The sequence below is a fragment of the Anser cygnoides genome, chromosome 1, assembly GCF_040182565.1.
Source record: "Anser cygnoides isolate HZ-2024a breed goose chromosome 1, Taihu_goose_T2T_genome, whole genome shotgun sequence".
Lineage (NCBI taxonomy): Eukaryota > Metazoa > Chordata > Aves > Anseriformes > Anatidae > Anser > Anser cygnoides.
In genome coordinates this window covers 142906772-142926001 of record NC_089873.1, presented here as the reverse complement: position 1 = coordinate 142926001, position 19230 = coordinate 142906772, and the positions used below count along the sequence as shown (strand labels likewise).

General features: G+C 45.2%; 1 long non-coding RNA gene across 1 annotated transcript; it reads left to right on the top strand.

Moving 5' to 3' along the window:
- Positions 1–579: 579 nt before the first annotated feature.
- LOC136787067 (uncharacterized) lies at positions 580–18816 on the top strand. The gene is made up of 2 exons (XR_010826805.1): positions 580–919; positions 12400–18816. It is a non-coding gene; the product is annotated as an uncharacterized lncRNA (long non-coding RNA).
- The last annotated feature ends 414 nt before the right edge of the window (positions 18817–19230 follow it).

The window sequence follows — 19230 nt, the reverse complement described above, 5'->3', positions numbered from 1 at the left end:
TTAACTGAAATTATGAATGAGTCCGTCTTCCCAGTAACAGTTCCAAATTTCAGTGTCTACATGTCAGCTGGGTGTCTGAGCTTCTGTTATAGTCACTGGACATCTAATGGATAAGGTCAGTTGAGCCTGAGGTAACCCAGCTAGGAAAATATGGGAGTTTATCTTATAATGTCTTATATGACCCTATAAAGAATTGTCTCTCTAAACCCCATTACCTATTGATGAATTTCCCTTGACTACAATGGGAGCCGAGAAACCTAGATCATGGACAGATATCTTTACTCCAGTCCCCTAAATTTAGGTGTCTGTATCAGTAATTAAATCCCTCTCTATCAGGCTTATTAGGTCAAACTCATCTGGGCAGGTGTCTGGCCTTCTGTTCTGCGTGCATTACTTCAGTGCAGAACTTCTCATTCCGTCAGGATTGAACATTGAAGTGACAGGTCTCAAAACAGAATAAATTGCTTCAGAATATGCTTCACATAGATGAAACGTATTTGATCTTTCAGACTCCTGAGAACTAAAATTAAATGTGCTACAGAATACCCGAATGCACCATCCAAAGAAAATGATCCTGAAATAGCCTGCCTTAAATAGTGGGGCTGATTGGCACCATCATGTATCATAGTGGCTTAAGAAGCCTGAATTAGGCCAGGGTCGAGGTCCATCTAACCTCGCACCCAGTTTTCAACACAGACGATTAGGAAATAGTTCAAGAGGAAGTGATCCTTCCCTTTCTGTGCCCTTTGCAACTTCCAGCAATCAAAAGTCTGGGCACATCCCGGCAACTCTTTGTAGTGTCCCTATGGGCTCCCTCCTTGATGAAGCCATTCAAACCCTTTTGGAATCTGTCCATCCCGTGGATGGTCTCAACATGTGTTTCTTCAAGATGTGAAATTCAGGACCTCCTGCTGTGACAGTAAGCTCCACAATTTCAATTTAATCTGTGAAAAATTGATATTCCTTTGGTTTGCTTCAAATGTGTTTCTCAGAGGTATCTCCTTGTTCTAGCATCATGAGAAATAGTAAAGTGTCATTCTGGACTCATTTCTCCACCACTTTTCTGATTTTATAGCTTTATATTGTATTCTATTTCTGCCAGAACAAATGTTATTTATAATGAGTTGCAAATGTTTGAGGAGACATTAGTGTATATGAGAATCAGCTGCAGGAACCTGAGTGAGAGCTCAGTGTGGGAAGATGTCCCTAAAGAATATGAAATATCTGGGAAGAAAAAAAAAATAATCTTTAGAGATCTAATACTGGCTATTCGCCCAACAGATTCCTTTGATTTGGCCAGACATTCTTAGTACATGAGTTTGTCAGTTCCTGTAAAACAATAAGATGTAGGATGATCAGAATCTCTTTCCCCATTTGTTTGAATTCTCACAAGAGATCCAAAGTTTGAAATCCTTACCATTCACAAAGTCAAGTCAAATGCATTATTAGGGGCATCTTCAGTTTTCATTACTTAGGAATGAAATTTGTACATCTTAAAATATAAATATTTGTAAATGTATATTGTGAACCCGTAGTTTAGATAAAGCTTGTCTATATATTTCATGTCACCTTAAAGCCTTAACAAGTATTTCAGTCATCACAGAATATCATGTTTAACAGCAGTTTTTAATACGGCCATAATAAAATGCACAACCCTAATGGTCATTACCTTGCAGTTCTAGATAGAGGGTATACATGCCTTTTTTAATATGTTGATGGAAGTATACTTAGTTTAGGTCATTTTAGTAGGTAATTTTGTTATTCAGTGATAAAATAAGGAGACGATACTCCGCTTCTATTGTTGTATTACTCACACATTGCTTAACGCAACCTGGGGAAATTAACTAGAAGAATTTCAGATGAATTTCACAGTAAATACTCTTTATGTATTTAATAGATCTGCTGAATAGTACTTATGAGAGATAATTTCAACCATCAACAGGAATATGCACTGAAAAATTGAGTGCAGATTACTGAGAGGAAGATTGGAAACTGATAGAAGAGCATGAGAAATTAGTACCAATAAATGTAACATAAATTACAGAGAACTCAGTTTGCTTTAGAACAGATTCCTTATTATGTCTGAAGAAAAACTTGGGATCTCAAACTCTGGGTGCTAATGTGAAAGCCCTGCTTTTCCCACATGACTCCTAGTGCGGTGCATATGTTCAGTCTATCAGTGAATCACAGCTTTTCGCTGAACCCTTTCTTTTGGGACATGCTATATTATCCAATACATTTTAAGTGGGATGGGGAAATGAACCATTTTAAACAAATTAGCTTCCTGAAGCACCTGCCTTCCTTATAGTTTTTCAAATCAAGACCTGGTCTGGAAAAAGCTCCAGGTTCAACATTTCATATATACAATTAAAATGCTTAATTGTGCAGAGCATTAGTCAGTGCTGATCTCCTGAGGAAATAGGAACTTTATGAATGATGCCTGCTTCCCACTGTGAGGAGCAAAATTACACAGTTTAAAGAATATATGTGTTAAGCACCTAAGGCTGTTTAGAGAAATCTGAGATCCCATAATACACCATTATGGTATTGTAAAAAAGAGTTTTGTGAAGCAAGGTATTTAGTTTGGAAGTTAAGAAGAAGAAATTGTGCAACAAAATTGGGTAAAATCATTTTTACTTTACTGGTAAGTAATTTACTAATTAAGAAGAGGAAAGTGATTATCTTGAGCTATGCTGATGGGATTTTTTTTTTTTTATTAAAAGGAACTAAAAGTCTAGCTGCCTTTTGGAGGGAAAAAGGGAAATGAGATTTGCAAGAGCACCATGTGCATCTCAAAAGCATGCTGATGAATCTTAGTCCGTGAGCAACTCTAACTCATGTGGAAGTGTGCTATCAAGTAAAATCCTGAGAACAAACCTGTGGTCTGCTAGGCATAGAACTATGGGCTCTGATTGGGATGCCAGCACTATGGCCTTGGGCAGCTGGTTTAAACATGCACCTATACATCACACTGCAGGTAAAGGGGCTCTGCCTGCTCTTGGGAGTGCAGCGGAGAGGCAGCCCCAGTCAAAAGCCAGGGAGATGCTCTCGCACAGCAAAGGTACATCCCTCCCACCCCCAGCACTCTCATCATGCACAGTCTGGGTGGCTCTGGTGTGTCTGGTGACAGAGGGACAGAGGAGCCCAAGAGCTTTACCCAGACCTGGCTGTCTCAGCTCCACTGCTCCCGGGAGCCAGCCTAGGAGCTGGGCACCTGCCTGGGAAATGTGCTGCAGGACATCGGCAGAAGAATCATGAATGCAACCACAAGGAGTGGAAGTTTCAGAACCAGGCTAGTCTTTGGCTTTGTTTTGGCTTTAGTTCATAGTCCTGCCAGCATGCAGTCCTGGTAGCATCCCTTGCATGCTGCAGGTCCGAGGTGCTTCCTTGACTCATCCTGGAGCAGGACACTGCTGACTGCAGTGCCAGTCGTGTTTTCAGTGACAGCGATGCATGTGCCTGCCACAAAGCCCTGGGACATGCCAAACCTCGCTGTTTGGAAACTTCAGTTGTTTTTCATGGAAGAGAGAAAGGTGTTTTTGTTTTTTTTTCATTGGTTTGTTTTGAATGTGTAAGTGACACTACTGGGAAAAAAGGTGGTGTCTCATGACAAAAGAAATCCCAAAAGCCATGTGCATCATCTAACTTCAAGCCTTCTCTAAATATTGTCCAGGTAACGTCTACATCAATAAGGATCAAGCAAGACAGATGTGCAAACACACTTACACCCTCTATAAATTCCTACTTTCATCTGCAAGTCAGGAAAAGTAAAAACAAACAAACAAGCAGACTAACAAAAACAATAAAAAACCTGCTGGAGTAAATACTGTCCATAAATATTTTATCAGTTTATTTTGTTTTTCTTGTGGAGTACAATTAGAAAGAGAAAGGGCAATAGAAGAAGGGAGAATGGAGAGGCAGGAAGTACCTGCAGATTTCAAAAGAAATACCAAGAACTTTTCCAGAAGGCATTTTTAAGCTGAAAGTGCCTTGGCAAATCTGTAACATGATTTTCCAAATGGTGCTCAAAATGTCATCCAATTTTAAATCTGTAATATTGCTTTAATCTCCAAAAAGGAAATAATAATGTTTTTCTTTATTATGGGTGATCCAATCTTGTGCTCCTTTCCAGGCTCAGCTCCTACCGATTTTAGTGATCTGGGCCCAATAATACACATTTGACTTATCAGTTTATTTACAGCTTAGATCTGCCATTGCCATTAGGTATCTAGGATACATATTTTGCACACATACGGCACATACAGAAGACATACTTGCAGACACACTTTCATCGAATATGATAATGTAAGAATCACTACCCTACCTAAAGAAACGCGTTTGAATTGCATACGTCTAGAGCTACCCTCCAAATACCAGATAAATACCTTCCCAAAATAGCATCACTCAGTTTTCACAGCAGGTGTCATTCATCAGGTACGAGGCTGCATCTAAACGTGTTAGCAATAATAATTCAGCATGGTGTGCAACTCCGGCTCATTACCAGCAGCCCCGGGCGCTGAAGGCTAGCGAAGTCACTGCAGCAGCACCGAAATATTTAATCCCATAACAAACATATAGTCCTTTGACAGGAATATTATACAAATATTGATCCCGTAAGTCAAAAAGACTCTGAAGAACCTGGCTTTTCTCCTTCAGCCACCTGTGGGCCACCCGCTGCCCTTCAGCCTGTCCTGGGAGCAGGTGGTGGCACAGGAAGGGGACCACGGGCAAGGGCAGCCACGATGGCACGGGCAGTACCCCACAAACAGCCTGTCAAGGGCAAGCCCTGTTACGGCACGTTCATCGCATCGAGCAGTCAGATGAGAAATGCCACCACACAATGGCTAATTAGGAGTCTGCAGGGAACCTCATTGCGTGTTTCTGCGTAATTCGTAATATTCACACCAGGCCTGACAGAAAACCGCTGAGGTGACGGGACCGTTCCCAGCCACTCCCGAAGGGCTGAATGCACCAGGACACCAGTGATGAAGGGCCAGTTTGCACAGATGGTGACAGGGCTCTCTCCAGGCCCCACCAGGCACCAGAGACTGCTGGCCTTAACTAAACGCCATGTCATGCTTGGCTCAGCCCCGCAGTAATTGCTTGGTCTTAACACGTGTTCTCTCTCCTAGGCCGGGCAGCACAGGGCCTGGTGCCCTTCTGCCAGTGGTGCCCTGTGCATCTCGTCCTCACGTGCCTCCCTTCTCCATGTCCTCCTTTGGTCCTCCTCCCTTCCTGCTCTTCGGTCCCTTCTGGAGCTTTCAGTGTGGTGAATTTCTTTAGTAGCGTGGCAGTGATAAATAATCGCTTTCCCAATTATTACTGATTACTACCACTACAGAAACACTTCCAAGACTTGTTTACACCCCATGTGCACAGAGCACAGAGCAGGAGCCAGTGTCCACTTTCCAAGGCCTTACCACCCAGAGGTCTGCCAGCTTTGTTTTCAGACCTCAGTTCTCTGGGAAGAGACTCTTTATCAGGGAGGGCAGTGACAGGACAGGGAATGATGGCTACAAAATAAAGAGGGTAGAATTAGGTTAGGTATCAGGAAGAAATACTTCTCTCAGAGGGTGGTGAGGCCCTGGAACAGGTTGCCCAGAGAAGCTGTGGATGCCCCATCCCTGGAAGTGTTCAAGGCCGGGTTGGATGGGGTTTTGGGCAACCTGGTCTGGTGGGAGGTGTCCCTGCCCATGGCAGGGGGTTGGAACCAGCTGGTCTTTAAGGTCCCTTTCAACCCAAACCATTCTGTGATTCTACAGAAACACAAGACAACCTGAGGTCTCCCTCTCCTTATCTCTTCCCTGAAGAAAGGACCTAGGCCTGTGGGGATCAGATTTCCTCCCAGCAGCCTACAGACATAGACCAGAGTCTGGAAGAGACATTGGAAATGAGCAAGCTGATGGGCCTGAAGTGGCTTGGTCCCCACAGGAGGGCACAGGGCATGACAGGTGCTGGTGTACACACACCATAGTATTCAAAGAGCAATAGAGCCAAAGGATGTCTGTGGGGTGCCAACACCACGGGAGGGGAGGTATCAGGATCTGGCCTCACTGGCTGGGAAGCATGGAGGGGATGGCCAAGGCTGGTGGAGAGGGGTGCTCTCACAGGGTAGGAGGCCAGCCCAGTGAAGCCCGTGACTTTGTTCGCACTGGCAGACCTAGAGAAGAAAATTTCCCTGCAAGCCATGAAAGTTTTTATCCTCCCCTGGGGTCTCAGGCAATACAGTGAAGATCCCACCATCTCTCCCAGTTTTTCTTTCTTTGGGGTCTCCTGGAAAGAGAGATTTATTCCCCAACAGTCCCCAGGGAGTCAGAAATAGAGTCTTCAGGCTTTGATCATCCCCTTGAGTGAAAGAAGAAAAAAAAAAAAAAAGTAGAGAAATGGGCAGAAGAGTGTATGCAATGCTGAAGAGACAAAAGAAGGGTGAAAAGAGGGGTAGGAGAGGCTCGGGTGAGGAGAGAACAAGGAGAGGTGAGGAGTGGAAGGGATGGAAAGCAGAGAACAAAGGGGAGAAGCTCTGAGCATTTGAAAGAGCAGGTAAATGAGGGAACGAGCGCAGATAGGCACGGGAAGAGGAGCAGTGCCTTAAGAGATACATTTAACAAAGGGAAGAAAAGGGAAGTCTTAGCAATGTTTTAAATAGGGAAGAAATGGGGAACAAGCAGCTAAAGAAAGACATAATCAGAAAGAGGAGACTTCCTTGCAGAGAAAGAGAGATGAGAGCAGACTGACTCAAAAGGGAGAAAAGTCCTGGATTCTGAAGAAATACGTTAAATACATTACAAGCTTGACATACAAAAGAAGAGGCATAAACTATATAGAGAGAAAGAAAATGAAGTAGAAAAAGGAAGCAGGTGGAACAAAGGGAAACAGGGCAAGTAATGTAGTTTTAAAATATTATTAAAAGTAAAAGTTGGATTAAAAAAATTCTTATTGCCAAGCTCATTTCTCCCTTTAGAACTCTACGGTATGAAACAAAACATATGTATAGTCTGGCATTACTGTTAATATCCCTTCCTTCAAATCCGCTTTTAATGGGTACAGATAATAAAACTGGTAACCATTTAAGAGCAAATGCCATTACAAATGATGACCTGTAATCCACTATAAACTCTTATCCTCTGCTTACACAAACAGACCTGGGTGCTTGAAATGAAAAGAGACTTGTATTTTCTTTCTTTCCATGCAGAGATCCTCAATCTTCTGGCCAAATTTCAATTGCCAAAGTACAAATGGCTAAAACACTGAGCTGCAAAGTCTACCTAAAAAGAAAATAGTTTTCCTTGATCTTCACTATTTGTGATGCAGAATTGTATTCTGTTTACTACCTCAGAGTGGCATGTGGAAGATTACTGAACAATTTGGCAGAGGGTAAGTTCTTTTTCAAGTGGTAAGGTGGCCCAAAAGATCTGCTTGCTGGCAGCACAGCCTCTTGCAAGCTCCCTGGAAGGCTCCTTGCTCCTTCCTGCCATGCACAGCACAGGAGGCTGTACAGTGTGTTGTGCCGAGGAAGGAATAAGCCAAACGCTTCAACATATCTAATGCTGTCTTACCAGGCAGGCACTTGAGCACTGCAGGGGCAGAGGGTGTGACCCTCAGCTCTTCAAACTCATGCTCATGCAAAACTCTGAGGCTTTTAACCAGTATTACTCCTCACAGGCTCACCCAACTGCTACAGCTCCTTATGCAGTAACTGAATGTACGATCACATTGCTTGGCAACATTGTCCTTCCAGAATCAACACTTTTACAGCCGCCCCAGCCCCTTTCCTTCTCCCTTTTCCCCATTTTTAACAATCACTTGCAGCCCGCTTCCCCCTTTCTCATCAGAACAACAGGCATGCGACCTCTCTGCCCTCACTGCGTGTGCTGCAGAGACGGCCCCAATTAGAAGTCTAATTTTAATGTTGTTTTAACCATCACTGCATTTGTGAGATGATGGCAAGAGACTGTAACGAGGATGGACAAAAGACATACAAACCCACAGGAAAAACTAATGATGAATCATTGTTTGAAAGGTGAGTCATGCCTGAGTGCATGCATATGTCAAGCATGAGACTGGCATAGCTTCACTTGATTAACCCAAATCTGCTTGAAGTCTCCTCTTGCAGCTATGCTTTTAAGGGAACAGTAACACACCACAATTATTTGTACAGTGATTTCCTTCCCTGCCTGTTTCTATGAACATTTTGTTGGGCTCCAGCATAGAGGGAATGGCTGTAAGAGACATCCAGTCTTGCCTCTAGTCCCGGGATGGGGTTAGCTCCACCTTAGGTAGACCCTGCAGCTCAGTGTTTTAACCATTTAACAAACCTTAACAGAGGTTTGTATAGTCTGCTCTTAATATTTTCTGGAGAGGGGGATTCACAGCATCCCCATGCAGAGCACACCAATCTGACACTGTAGATCCAGGCCTCTCACAACCATCACTGGATTAACAATGAGAGCTGGCACCCTCATTTATCAGGGGCAATTTCACGACCATGAATGAATGTGTTGTTTCACTGGCCATGTGCTCTCCCCGGGTCCCCTGACCAGCTCCAGGGGGCTGCACAGTGAGTGGGGTTTGCTTTTGCACAGGGGTCCCTGCCAGCCACCTACACGCTGGTGCTGCTGCCAGGGATGGGGCAGGGATGTACGGCCCCACAGGCAGCATCTCCAGCTTGGGTCAGCATGGAGCGATGGAGCGGCTGAGCCCCAGGTGGTGACCTCTCATCCACCATCTCCTGGGTGGTGACCTCTCATCCAGCATCTCCTGACAAGCACTTTCAGCTCACACGAGGCAGCAGTGATGCAGATCGAGGTGGTGGTGGGACTGCAGCCAGGCTGCCTGCTCTGCCTGGAGGTGAGATGTCCCCTTCAGGTATGGGTCTGCTCCATGGTGCGTGGTGAGGCTGATCTGCTGCCAGCAGCACTGGTGCTAGCGGGGATACCTTCCCCATCGGAGGTGGGCTGAGTGCCCTGCTGTCCCCATCCATTTGCAGGGCACTGCAGCCCATCAGCACTGGTGCGTCTACATCTGCACTGCTCTCCAGTCCCACCTCACTGCCAGCATTGTCAAAGCTCTGCGGGCATTATTCGTGAGTGCTACCAAAAAAAAACACCACACCAAAAGATGCCCTATTATACTCGTTTCTATGTATTTTCTGGGTAGTAGGAGGGAAGATCAGCTTCATGACAGCAGAAAGTGTGTAGCATCCTTCCATGGTAGGCATAGAGAGTTTTATGCCAAATAAAATTTATTCATTTATTGCACTGAAAGGCACTCGCATATTACTAGCTGTCCTTTTTTTTTTTTTTTTTTTCTTTTTTTTCTTTCCTGCCCTGATACAGAAGGATTGGGGTTTTGTATGCTGGTGCAGGTGATGTAAATCATTCAAAATGGGATCTAATGCTGGTAAATGCACCAAAATGTGCTAGGCAGCCAGGTGGTCTGCAGAAGCTGAGCTCAGATCCCCCGATTCCTAGTCAAGTGCTGAGCTGCACGAACACAGAGATAATGCTGTGTAACTCTTGCAAGCATTTAGCCATTGGCGAACAGCTGCCTAGCAATCTCTTTATGAGATTTATTTCTCTCTTATGGTTTTGTCAAGGAAACAGTAGCTGTTGATAACATTCAGAAGCACAGAGGTGCTATTTAATACTCGGGACAGTGAGCAAGCCAAAAATCCTCTGTGAAAAATAAGCTTGTGTGATCGTTTGACTTTTTTGTCATTTTACAAATCATATGTGCCCAGGGTTTTTCATTCAGGGAATGTTTATTTGTAAATAACATCAGGCTTTAGGAAAACTTTGTGCTTTATTTTATGCAAACAATTCTATTTTAACTGGTATTTCACATGGCATTCAGACCGTGGGTTGCAGCAACATCACTCATCTTCCTGCAGGCAAAACTCTGCCTTGTTTTGACAGTTGTTCCTGATGCTTTTTCCTTTTGCGAAGGAGACATACCCAAGATAAGAGCTGGGACAGCCGTGGGGGACTAAAAACTAGAATGCACGTAGCAGGCCCCAACATGATGCGAATTTATGCTTTTCTTCCTTCCGAGCAGCGCAGGATCATCTCCCTGCAAAGGGACGAGCTGGGCAGCCAGTGCCAAGGTCTCTCTACCATCTAAACACCTCTCTTTTTCTCCAAATGCAAGCGCTGCCTGCATCCCTGCGCCCGCAGGAAAACCACTCCTGACAGCTGAGCACCGTGAGCGCGGTGTTTGCTGATTCCTTTCGGAGGGGAGAAAGGGCAGGCTGGGAAAATAACACCAGAGAATTTATTCCAGAATATCAGAGGCAGCTCCATCCCCCTCACCTGTGCAATTCCGGCAGCTGAACCCTGCGAGTGGCTGCTACGAGGCAGAAAACCGTGCTGAATCTGTGCTGCAGCATACACCATTTCGCCTTAATTTTGGCTCACCTCCCCAGAACCCCCCCAGGAAAGCGTTCCCCCAGGCTCCGCAGGCAGCGTGCGGCTGAGCGCCATGTTAAATTAGCTCTTTCTTTCCACGCAGCACGGCGGTATTGGCAGAAAGGAGGAAACGCAAAAGCAAATCAAATGAGCGGAGGCAGGTTTTGAGCTGCAAACTTACCCTCTGCATTGTGGCAGTCCTATAAGAGCTGGGTGCTACCCCTAGGGGGAATGATGGGATTTGGCACCACTGTGCTCCATTTATTCTCAATTAGAAGAAAAAATCCCTGCTATGGCCAATTTATATATTAGTGCTAGCACTGAGCTTATGAATTAGGAACCTGCATTTTGTTTGTTTTCCGTGATTGCTGCTTCCCCCCATGAATGTTTCTCTGCTGCTTGTATTTCCCTGTGTAGCGATCCTGTGGCATTTGGGAACCTCCACATACACGTGTGCATGTGTGGTGCAGGCCAGCTGACCAAATCCAGCTTCTGCTCGAGTTTATAGCAAGCGTTTCACTCCAGCACAAATAACCCAGATTTAAGAGCAAGAGCTAGGCACCGCAGTGCCTCAAATGCACTCTTTTTCCTCCTGAAAGCCTTTGAGTCGCAAGCGAAGAGTGATCTTTGGGCGCATCCCGAGGACACACATCTGCGTGATCAAACAGCCCCAAATCTGACAGAACGGTGTCAGTTCAGCCAAGGGGACAGCCGCGCTCGGTGAGCTGACAGCAGCAAAAGGAAGGGGTCGTGGCAGGTCACCGCTCTCATGCAGCTCGAATCCCGATGCGTTCCCTCCGAATTCCCCTGTTCCTGGGCGAACCTCCCGAAATGTGCACGGCTGGAGGCACGCAGACCCGCCTGGCCTCCGGAGTGACGGCAGGGAGGAGGAAGGCGGAATTACCCTGGCGATGCCGGCCGTGCTTCCCAGCCGCTGCAGTCCTCAGCTGACCCCGGCAGGCAGGGACTGCGGGAGTTGCGTGGGATTACGGATCCCCGCTGCTCTTAATCCGGGGGCAGCCGGCGTTCACCGGCCCCCTCCGCAACCTCCACACCAGGGACTGCCCGCATTCATGGTTTCATTGCGCCGGGTGCTTGTTTATACACTCCTCTCCAGTTCTGTTTGTCTTTCCTTTATCCCTGAAAATCCTCTCCTTCCTTAGAGAGTCCTTCCTCCATCCTTTGGTACAAACTGGGACATGGCAAAAAGCCCTCGCCCAGCCAGCCTGCCCAGACACCAGGCTGGTGTCCGGTGGTGGAGCGACTGTCAGCAGCAGCACAAGCGTGCTGTGCTGGCATGAATTGCCTGGTGGTGGCTGGGACCTCATCACTTTTCCTTTTTGAGTCTGTCTGAGAATTCACACCCCTTGTGCAGAATGCATCCTTGCTTCGTTTTGGAGAAAGAGGCTGCATTTCTCCTTGCTAGCCCCGGTATCTTTGTCTTCTATATTTAGCCTTCTAGGAAAAAAGTATTTATACCATCTACATCACTTCTCTCCCGATAGCTTGTTTTTCTGCTCATAGTTATTATATGTACAAACACACCTGGCTGGCTGGATCGCCTACATCTCCCACCACTGTCACTTCTCCCGCTGGGAGCCCCCCAGCACTGCTGCCGTGCATGCCCAGAGCTGTCCCGTGAGAGCAAGGTGGCACCAGGAGGAGGCCCCTCACCTGGGCCTGTCCCCAAGAAGCCTTGGTCAAGTCAACCATGCATGGGGGGTAGCAGCAGAAGGGTAAAAAGCAGTGGCAAAACTCACATCGGCTTTGAAGAGAGAGAACATTTCCTTCGATGTACTCTACTGCTCAAATCTATTTATGGTTTTGTTGTTGCTGTTGTTGGGTTTTGTGTTCTTGTTTCATTTTCTATTTTTTCTTATACTAGAAGAATTACCTGTCTTTCAGGTGTGTTACATGTGCGGCCTCAGGAAAAAAAATAAAATATGTTGGTTTGTTTGTTTTTATTCTTAAATATTTCCCATTGTTTCCCTCTCAGATTCCTACCACAGAATATATGGTGTAACAAGACTAAACAGATCTTCCTGGAAGGGCACTATTTTGGCTCCTTCGCGTACATCTAAGTCACTCTAACCCTTAAGAGCTGATCAAAACCTGCGTGCAACAAGAGAGCTTGCATTGCTAAAAACACAACCTGAGAAGACACTAAGAATAACAGAGTCAACGGGGTCCTTCCCAGGGAGAATATGGGCCAGGATAGCAAGCAGCGCAGACGTCGGACCATGAGGACGTGAAGTGCCTGGCCAGTGATCAAAGGATCTCGTGTATCCCACAAGAACTGTCCACAGTTTCACAGATTTGGGGGTTAAATTACTTGACATCAGGAACAGAAACTCCTACGCGCTACCCTCACAGCACAGCAATAAAACTGCTATTCCAACACTTTCTGTTAAATAAAATCAGAGCCTGCTTTGCTTAATGCACTGGATATTTAAAACTTATTATTCTTGATCTGCATTTGTGTGCTACAGGAGAAGTAGCCAACTCCAGATGACAGGACAGATGGAGTTTTACGGTGCATAAAAAAATGGGTTCTCGATAATAAGTCATATGTTACACTTGCACGTTCTTCTACACAATTAAGATATTTCCTTTAACAATTAGCAAAAAAATGGAAGAGAATTGGCACCGCAGTGTTTTGACTGAGCTGTAATAAAACTGCAGAGCTGAGGCGGAGGAACTTGCATATTCTTCCCACAGGACTCTACCCAGAAAAAAAGATTTCAGGAAGCACTGTGAACTCATTGAGATATGCTACAGCAGAAAATGCTCCTCTTTCTGGGTCGGAAATAACTCTTTCGATAAGGAAAGCCCGGTGCTTGTGGCTGCTCTCTCTCTGCACAACGGGCTGCCCAGAGTCAGAGAAACCTCTCCAAGGAGCTGCCATGGGAAAAGAGAGCAGGAGTGCTCAGTGACTTGCATTCCCTCCCTCTCCACCTCCTTTTAGCAGCCAACATTGGATGTAACCTTTGGCTCCCAGCCTTCCAGCAGCCCCCAAATCTATAAATGGTGCTGGATAGGAGAGAAGAGATAACAGGTCCTAAGGAGGCAGGAATCATCCACGTCAGGTGCCTGCAGCCTCGGATCTAGATAGCAGCTACAGCTGTTTACAAAGATTGCCTAAAGGACTCTGGAAAACACATTGAAGGCAGGTTTGCAACCTCATCCGATGTAGGTCTGGCAGGCACCATGCTACGCCACAAGCCAAACCACGCTTGTTATGCAAACCTGCCCCTTCTCTTCTCAAGGAGGTTGTTTGTTTCCTCCGTGATCACCAGGACCTGCAGAGTCCATCTCTGCTTGCAAAGAAAAGGAAGAAGAAAAAAACAAAATAAATACAGGCAGAAAGGTCTACTAAAATGGTTTTCGTCTCCTTACTAACTCCAGTGATCATCCAGAAAGGAAAGTTGTCACACAGTTGTTTGACTGCCTACTTTTGGGTGGCAGAATTTTACTCAATCACTGCGTTATCTGGAGCACGACATTGCAGCCACTGAAGCCAGTGGACGCTGTATTATTAACTGAAGGAGTAGCTGGGCCAGACCCTGGACCTGAAATCATGCCACTGGAATCCTACCACCCTGGCTGATGTGCAGGAGGGCAGCAGCGATCAAGCATTTTGGTGAAGTGCTGCACAACCTACTTGCCCCTGCCCACTGCCGCAGAATTAGCAGGAATGGTGCCTGCCATCAGGTCACATCAACGTGCAGCACAGCAATAGAAACGCACCTCTTCTCCTCCACCCCTTCCTCCCTGAGTCTCTGCCGAAGCTGTCCTTCGCTCAGCGCCATCCTCTTCCTCCCAAGTTTTTGCAGGAGCAGATGTGGCAGCCCCAGGCCAGCGCGGTGGAGCCTGTGCCGTGTGTGCTGGCACACCCTCCGGTCCCTGAGTAGCGCTCGCTGCATCTCTAAATCCCAGTGGGTGATGTGTGTAGCTCAGCATGAGTATTTCTGATTGCCCAGAGATAAATCTTCCATCTCCCATGGCAAAATAAGGCTCAGCCTCATGACGGCCACGGGAGCAGAAAACGTTTCCTGGTGATTGTTCCCATAACGTGGCTCAGAGCTCAGCCGAGCACCGTGCTCACCGCTGGGCTGTTGGGATGGGAGCAGTCAAGCAAGGGAAGTCAAGGCCTTGGGCTTCCCAGAGGAGACCCTCAGCAGTGGGAAGGTCTGAGCCTTCTGCTCTTCCCAATGAGCCCACAACTAAGCAGCACTGGAGCACTATGATTTTCTGAGTGTTTCCGCTGGTATTTAAGGTTTAATTGTTCTCTGTATTACAGGAGGTTTGGTCATTTCCTCCCTATTATTCTTGCATAAAGTAACAGATACCGAGTGTCATTAGGCTCATCCCCGTATCAGTGGGTGGGGAATGACCCCCACAAAGGCATCCACCAGTCTGAGTTGTAAAGGAGACAGAAAACTATGAAGTAGACTGCTGGGGAGGAAAGCCAGGGAGCCACAGACAGAAACCTGCTCTTGGAGCTCGCAGGGTCCCTTTCCCAAGACGCCCCAATGTGCAATGGCTCAGTCCTTCTCTTTTGGCACGAACCATGTAACACAACTTAACCCTAAGGACAACATTAATAAATTGTGCTCAATTCAATTGAGCATTGTAGGCAGCTCCTACAATGCACTCTTCTATGGGGCCGAATACCGAATTTGAGGTAACCAGCCCTGTCTCACATCATCTCAGCAGGTTGCAGTGGGAAAGTGTGAAAGCTTTGGGGGAAGAAACAAAACACACGAAGAAACAACTATAATTTTTCTTCAATATTTCCTTTAAATTTTGCTGAAAGAATCCTCTCTCTGGGGTCTTCTCACTTAAAAAATACGGTCTTTTTTTCTTATGAACTGGTGTTTTAATTGTGATAATTTTGAGGTAAGGGCAAAGATCCTTTTCAGCTGCTATGGGTTATCAGGGGCAGTTTATTTGTGCATTCCACCTTATCGAGCACTTTTATGAGTAATTCTATTGAATGTTTGGCTTCCTGTGACCTTGACCGACTGCCTTATCTAACTGAATCATGCCCAGACTTCCTGTAGTCTCTGGATATGTCTATTTTGGTGCTAAAATGCAAGTGACTATATTTACTTGTAGAAATTGTTGGACATGAATACTGTTATGTGGACATTAGAAGCTAAGACACAGGGAAGACCTGTTGGTTTCTTTTATTATTATCCAGCTTTTTAAACAGCTCCAAATACCCTGTCCAGCTGTGAGCATTTTTAGTTCACTTTTTCAGTATCATTATGGGATTGTCATTTATTTTCATCTATTTCGTGCAACACCTTAGGAAGAATGAAAACTAAAGATGGATCCTGAGCTTAATGAATCCTCCCATAGGGAACATTTGAAATCTGCACATAATTGCTTGTTCATATGTAAAAAAGACCGAGGATCATGCTGATGGTAACATGAACCTCACAAGAAAGGATAAGCAACCACATAATAGATCACTATGGAAAGACCTACCATAGGGAAACTCTCTTCCAGGGCCTGGGTGTTTATCTTATGTGCTAAACTTTGAGGGTGTCTGTTCCTCCTATAGTTTATCTCTTTCCATTGCTGACATTTTCATTGTCTCTATGTGCTTTAAATCCCCTTTGAGACGTGTGTGTTTGTATTTTCTGCTTTTTTTACACTGTGCTAGGTTCCCAGTACCTGTGGCAGTCCCTGGTAAAGGGCTCCTCGAGTTCATTATGAATTGTGCGACCAGGAGCCTGCCCCTTTTGCCTATTTGCCCAAACACCTCTGCTCCAACAGCAGCACCTCTGCAAGTGCATCTCCATGGCAGCACCTCTGCAAGTTTATGACAAAGTCACGGGTCGGCTGAATGCTAACAGTGTCCTGTGGCTTGCAAACAAGTTCTTAGGTAGTCATAAACCAACACGCAGATAACCCCGGTAGGGAGATTAAATGAAACCTGAATTATAATTTGATCCAAAGTCCTTTTTCCAGAAGTGAACCACAGGTTTTGAAGCAGGAAGAAGCTGTCTTATTCCAGAGGTGTTTCTAGCTTTTGGCAAGCTCTGAGGGGAAATGGCGTGCCCTTATACTAGAGCTGTCCCTCACAGATAGTTGCCAGGGATGCCTGCCCCTCCATATCTGAACTCAGCTGTCCTTTGACCGTGCCTTGAAGGGAAAACAATTCTGGCACACCCTAGAGAGCACATCAGCTGATCTTGTGATCTCCTGATATCCTCTTGAAGAGCCACTTTTCCCAGAAACCATGACTTTAAAGGAGACCAATGATCTCTGTTCTGATGGGAACACGGTGGCTGATTTCCTCCAGTTGCACTGTTGCTACTATAGATGTCCTCCTGAAAAATTTAAAAAGTTCCTGGAGAGTTTTCCTAGCTCCTGTTGTCTAATTGCTGGAGAAGCGAGGTTTGGTTGTTTTGGCGATTGGAGCCTCAGAAGGCAGTGACCTAATGAGAACAGCTTGGCACCACAGGAACCATGCTTCTCCCATTTAGCGGGCAGACTGGTGAGAAATGAGTGACCTGCATCCAATGGATCTTTTCCGCTATTTCATACTGAATGAGTAGATCCTTTAACTAGCCAGTTGCAGGTTTGGAAATCTTTTTTTTTTTTTTTTTTTTTTTGGAAAGGGGCATAAAGCATCTTGTCTAATGAATCACATCTCTTAGTTTATAGCCTCTGCCTTGCGGCCAACCAGTATGGCACTGAAGTAGATATACCACCCCATAAATAAAGCTGCACTGGATGAAAAAGGAATAAAGATGCATGAGCTTTGCTGTAGTACTGAGGGGAATAGCAACAGGGCAGTAAAAAGACAAGATATTAATTTACCTTGTACTTCCTTGACACTGATATGCATACACGTATACACACCGGAAAATCATCTCTGTGACCTCTGCTTTACAATGATAATATGGCAGTAATTGACTTTTCACTGTTGTATAGCCATGAGAACAGAAATAGACATACTTTTAGAAGCAAGGTTATCATCAGTTACAGCTCCATGAGAAATTCTTCCAGGTATTTTCTACCTTAATTCAGCTCTGGAGCCTAATTCTCTTTGTAATTAGCAATTACAGTGCATATTGAAAAAGCACATAGAGGAGGCAAATTGATGTGAAATTAATGTGTATCATTCGCACCAAGTTCCTTGAAACCCACTATTTCTGTTTTCCTTTTTCATAAAATGGACAAGCGAGTCTACTTTAAAGAAAATTACTCCTTGGCAACAGTGACCTGAGAGGCCTGCAAGTCTGCATAGCAAGCAGGCTCAAAAACTTGATTATTTGTTATAAGAACAGGTTTGAAACATTTAATCCATAGAGCACGTTATGATTTCAGCTGAGAAATTTCATCTTCAATATTCCTGAGGACTGAACTAAAGTGAGAGGCGGGCAACTGCAAGTCACTCATTAGTATCCACACTGTGGTTTAATCCTTGTTAGAGGAGAATAACAAATGTAGAAGGGTTCATTTTTACCCTCACATGGGAAATGTGATTCAAGAGTGTATTTTTCAGTCTGCTCAGAAGCATGCAAAAATAATGTTCATTAATGTTAGGGAAGATACAGATGCTGCATGAGAAAAGGATATAGCGATGATCATTGATTCTGGCAGAAGACTTCAGGAGCTCTCTTTGAAGTCTGACAACAGGAATCTGTGCCCAGATTTATGCCAGGCTTTAATCTGTGACAATTAAATTAGGGGATAATGAAGGAAGATGGTGCTATCTTTACTCTCGGTTGAATTAATGATTTTTGAGTTGTGAGGGATGCTTACCTCTCCGGCTGGCAGTCACAGAACTTCTGTTCCATCAAACTGTGATTGTAAGCTTGGATTTAAAGCCCTGAAACTGCTTATAATTCCTTCCTGTGGCCCCAATGTTATTTCTAGGGACCGACAAGCATACTTTGTTAATGCTCCTGGGACACGTATTAACATAGCTAATCCAAGGATGCATGGAAGGGATGCGAACGCCTGTTATCCCTGAACGAGGACCTTGCTCACCGGGCGGTGCAGGCAGACACAGAGGGGGATGCATCTTATGGCAGGGAGGGTGCTGGTGACGGGATGCGGGCAGTGCAATTTCACCTCTCTCCATCCCTCCCCACGCCGCCTTGCTGCTCCTTCCTCCGCCACATCGCCACACGCTGAGCTTTGCTCCCACCTTCAGCCACCCGTGGTCGGTGCCCAAGCATCTACCACACGCCTGCATTGCTCCCGTGGCTGGACCAGGCTCATGTGACCTGTTACAAAACCATGTTATCGTCTGGCTTAAAAACGACATAGTTTACAAATGCCTCGGAGCAGCTCAAAATTTTCCTTCTGGAGAGCTCTTCAAATAAGATTTACAGTGCTCGTGTTTAAAAATCGTGCAGTTTAATAAAAAGAGACGACTGTTTTCTTCGGATGCAGCTGGATAACGTATTGCCAGAGGTACAAAAATAATAGTGATTTGGAGATTATTAATATTTGTCCTCAATTTTTTTACTTGGAACATTTTGTCATGTCCCAAGGCCTTTCCTGTGGCCCTCAGGTGATATTTATTTATCATTAGAGTCAGTGTTTAGAATGTGTGCTATGACAATTAATATTTATACCCGTGGCACAGAAAAAAAAATACTATGTTATTCCTTGATTGAGCAAGCGATCTCCATCTAACATGGACCACGATCCTTGAAATTCCTGAGGAGGAGGTGAATTTGCCAGCAGTCAGGTATTTTGTTTCCAAAAAGTCTGTTTTACTTCAGCTACTAGGAAAAATACGCTTATTTTTCATAAATTCTTCTAACTATGGAAGAAACCCAAGGCGTTTCTCCCTGAA